Source organism: Pecten maximus, chromosome 2 (genome assembly GCF_902652985.1).
Source record: "Pecten maximus chromosome 2, xPecMax1.1, whole genome shotgun sequence".
Taxonomy (NCBI): domain Eukaryota; kingdom Metazoa; phylum Mollusca; class Bivalvia; order Pectinida; family Pectinidae; genus Pecten; species Pecten maximus.
Window position 1 is genome coordinate 2,808,869 of NC_047016.1, and position 4,939 is coordinate 2,813,807.

Below are 4,939 nucleotides of genomic sequence, written 5' to 3' on the forward strand. Positions count from 1 at the left end.
TATAACGACTGATGACGGTTTGTGTTGTATGGTGATGTCAGTATAACGACTTGATGACGGGTTTGTGTTGTATGGTGATGTCAGTATAACGACTGATGACGGGTTTGTGTTGTATGGTGATGTCAGTATAACGACTGATGACGGGTTTGTGTTGTATGGTGATGTCAGTATAACGACTGATGACGGGTTTGTGTTGTATGGTGATGTCAGTATAACGACTTGATGACGGTTTGTGTTGTATGGTGATGTCAGTATAACGACTGATGACGGGTTTGTGTTGTATGGTGATGTCAGTATAACGACTGATGACGGGTTTGTGTTGTATGGTGATGTCAGTATAACGACTGATGACGGGTTTGTGTTGTATGGTGATGTCAGTATAACGACTGATGACGGGTTTGTGTTGTATGGTGATGTCAGTATAACGACTGATGACGGGTTTGTGTTGTATGGTGATGTCAGTATAACGACTGATGACGGGTTTGTGTTGTATGGTGATGTCAGTATAACGACTGATGACGGGTTTGTGTTGTATGGTGATGTCAGTATAACGACTGATGACGGGTTTGTGTTGTATGGTGATGTCAGTATAACGACTGATGACGGGTTTGTGTTGTATGGTGATGTCAGTATAACGACTGATGACGGGTTTGTGTTGTATGGTGATGTCAGTATAACGACTGATGACGTGTTTGTGTTGTATGGTGATGTCAGTATAACGACTGATGACGGGTTTGTGTTGTATGGTGATGTCAGTATAACGACTGATGACGGGTTTGTGTTGTATGGTGATGTCAGTATAACGACTGATGACGGGTTTGTGTTGTATGGTGATGTCAGTATAACGACTGATGACGTGTTTGTGTTGTATGGTGATGTCAGTATAACGACTGATGACGGGTTTGTGTTGTATGGTGATGTCAGTATAACGACTGATGACGGGTTTGTGTTGTATGGTGATGTCAGTATAACGACTGATGACGGGTTTGTGTTGTATGGTGATGTCAGTATAACGACTGATGACGGGTTTGTGTTGTATGGTGATGTCAGTATAACGACTGATGACGGGTTTGTGTTGTATGGTGATGTCAGTATAACGATCTGATGACGGGGTTTGTGTTGTATGGTGATGTCAGTATAACGATCTGATGACGGGTTTGTGTTGTATGGTGATGTCAGTATACGACTGATGACGGGTTTTGTGTTGTATGGTGATGTCAGTATAACGACTGATGACGGGTTTGTGTTGTATGGTGATGTCAGTATAACGACTGATGACGGGTTTGTGTTGTATGGTGATGTCAGTATAACGACTGATGACGGGTTTGTGTTGTATGGTGATGTCAGTATAACGACTGATGACGGTTTGTGTTGTATGGTGATGTCAGTATAACGACTGATGACGGGTTGTGTTGTATGGTGATGTCAGTATGACGACTGATGACGGGTTTGTGTTGTATGGTGATGTCAGTATATAACGACTGATGACGAGGTTTGTGTTGTATGGTGATGTCAGTATAACGACTGATGACGGGTTTGTGTTGTATGGTGATGTCAGTATAACGACTGATGACGGGTTTGTGTTGTATGGTGATGTCAGTATAACGATTGATGACGGTTTGTGTTGTATGGTGATGTCAGTATAACGACTGATGACGGGTTTGTGTTGTATGGTGATGTCAGTATAGTGATGTCAGTATAACGACTGATGACGGTTTGTGTTGTATGGTGATGTCAGTATAACGACTGATGACGTGTTAGTGTTGTATAGTGATGTCAGTATAACGACTGATGACGGTTTGTGTTGTATGGTGATGTCAGTATACGACTGATGACGGGTTTGTGTTGTATGGTGATGTCAGTATAACGACTGATGACGGGTTTGTGTTGTATGGTGATGTCAGTATAACGACTGATGACGGGTTTGTGTTGTATGGTGATGTCAGTATAACGATATATGACGGGTTTGTGTTGTATGGTGATGTCAGTATAACGACTGATGACGGGTTTGTGTTGTATGGTGATGTCAGTATAACGACTGATGACGTGTTTGTGTTGTATGGTGATGTCAGTATAACGACTGATGACGGTTTGTGTTGTATGGTGATGTCAGTATAACGACTGATGACGGGTTTGTGTTGTATGGTGATGTCAGTATAACGACTGATGACGGGTTTGTGTTGTATGGTGATGTCAGTATAACGACTGATGACGGGTTTGTGTTGTATGGTGATGTCAGTATAACGACTGATGACAGGTTTGTGTTGTATGGTGATGTCAGTATAACGACTGATGACGGGTTTGTGTTGTATAGTGATGTCAGTATAACGACTGATGACGGGTTTGTGTTGTATGGTGATGTCAGTATAACGATTGGTGACGGGTTTGGTGTTGTATGGTGATGTCAGTATAACGACTGATGACAGGTTTGTGTTGTATAGTGATGTCAGTATAACGACTGATGACGGGTTTGTGTTGTACGGTGATGTCAGTAAACGTTGAGGGTTTTGTTTTTATGGTGATGTCAGTATAACATGATGACGGTTTTTGTTGTATGGTGGTCAGTATAACGATGAGAGGTTTTTTGTTTTTATGGGTTTTTCGTTAACCCATGATACGGGTTTGGTTGTTGGTGATGTCGTAGAAATTTGACGGGGTTGTTTGTTGGTGATGTCATATAACCTTATGACGGGTTTGTTTTATGGTGATGTCAGTATAACGACTTGACGGGTTTTTTGTTGTTTTTGATGTCGTATAACACTGAAAAACGGGTTTGTGTTGTATGGTGAGTCAGTATACGATTGTGACGGGTTTTTGTTTTGGGGGTCAGTAACGCTGGACCGGGGTTTTGTGTTGTTGGTGATGTCAGTATAAAAATGGGACAGGGGGGGGGGGAAGGAAGGGGGATTAGATTAACAAACGGGTTTGGGGGTTGATGTGATGTCAGTAAAAACTTAGGTTTTTTTTGTATGGTTGTCTATAACGACTGAGGACGGGTTTGTGTTGTATGGTGATGTCAGTATAACGACTGATGACGGGTTTGTGTTGTATGGTGATGTCAGTATAAACGACTGATGGACTGGTTTGTGTTGTATGGTGATGTCAGTATACGATTGATGACGGGTTTGTGTTGTATGGTGATGTCAGTATAACGACTGATGACGGGTTTGTGTTGTATGGTGATGTCAGTATAACGACTGATGACGGGTTTGTGTTGTATGGTGATGTCAGTATAACGACTGATGACGGGTTTGTGTTGTATGGTGATGTCAGTATAACGACTGATGACGGGTTTGTGTTGTATGGTGATGTCAGTATAACGACTGATGACGGGTTTGTGTTGTATGGTGATGTCAGTATAACGGTTGGTGACGGGTTTGTGTTGTATAGTGATGTCAGTATAACGATTGGTGACGGGTTTGTGTTGTATGGTGATGTCAGTATAACGACTGATGACGGGTTTGTGTTGTATGGTGATGTCAGTATAACGGTTGGTGACGGGTTTGTGTTGTATGGTGATGTCAGTATGACGTTTGGTGATGGGTTTGTGTTGTATGGTGATGTCAGTATAACGACTGATGACTGGTTTGTGTGTATGGTGATGTCAGTATAAACGACTATAAGGTTTGTGTTGTATGGTGTGCAGACTCCTGGGTTTTTGGTGTATTTGGAAAATTACGCGTAAAGGGGGTTTTTTTAAAATTTTTTTAAAAAAAAAAAAATTTAAAAACCAAAAAACTGTTTTTTTGTTTAAAATTAATTCCGTAAATTAACACTGCGACTTTTGGTTGAATTTTGAAAAAGTTTTAATTAAAACCCCGGGGGACGGTTTTGTTATATTTGATTAGTTAACCCCCTGTGCGGGGGTTTTGGATTTTGGTAAAAATCCTTCCACTGGGGTGGTGGTTTTTAAGGTGAATTCATATTAAAAAAACTTGGGTGGCCCCCGGTTTTTTTGAAAATTTTTAAATGGGCCCCTATTTAAAAAAATTGGAAAAGGGTGGTTTTGGTTTTCATTTTTGTAAAAAATTTTTTTTGTTTTTGTTGCAATTATCCTGATGATTTTGGTTGAAAGTGATTTAATTTAAATTAATTTTTTTGTTTTTTTGGTGATGTTCAGTATTTTTTTCGATTATACTTTTTGGATAGGTATGCATTTCCTGGTAAAATTTTTGGATTTGAAAAATTATCAAAAGAAAGTTTTTGTAAAAAGGGGTTAATTAATTTTAAAACTTTTTTTTTTTTAATTTCCCCCGTTAAAACCCCTTTTATGTTTTGGATGTTAAACATATTACTTTCAGTTTACGGGGCAAAATCCCTCTTTTGCCCAAATGAATTGAAAAAGTTTCATTCCCCCAATTCCCAAAGTACGGCCCCTCTAAAGGGAAAAAAACCTTAGCAATAAAAATCTGTGGCATTGGTTTTTAGAAACCCTTTTTAATTTTTAAAAAGCGTTGAAACTGAAATTTTTAAGTTAATAAAAGTCAAAAAATTTGGGGAAAAATTTTTTTATTTAAATTCAACTTTTTTCCCAAAAAAAAGATTTAAAAAAAACCGTTTAATTTTTTCTAATTGGAAAACTGGGGGAAATTGGCTATTTTAAATATTTCATGGTTTTGAAAAAACGCATGGCATTGCTTGTATATAGGATCCAGAGCCTGAAAAAATAAAAAATTGCATTTAAAAAATTTGATTTTCAATCAAAATTCTTAAATGGAAAAAAAAAAAAAAAAAAAAAAAAAAAAAAAAAAAAAAAAAAAAAAAAAAAAAAAAAAAAAAAAAAAAAAAAAAAAAAAAAAAATCTTTTTAATAAAAGCCCTTTTTGGGAAGTTTTAACCCACCCCCGGTTTTTTTTCAGGTTTGGGGGGCCTGTTTGAAAAAGGCCTTTTTGGCAAAGATTGCGTTTTCTTTACTTGTTTTAAAACCCCCCTTCCAAAAA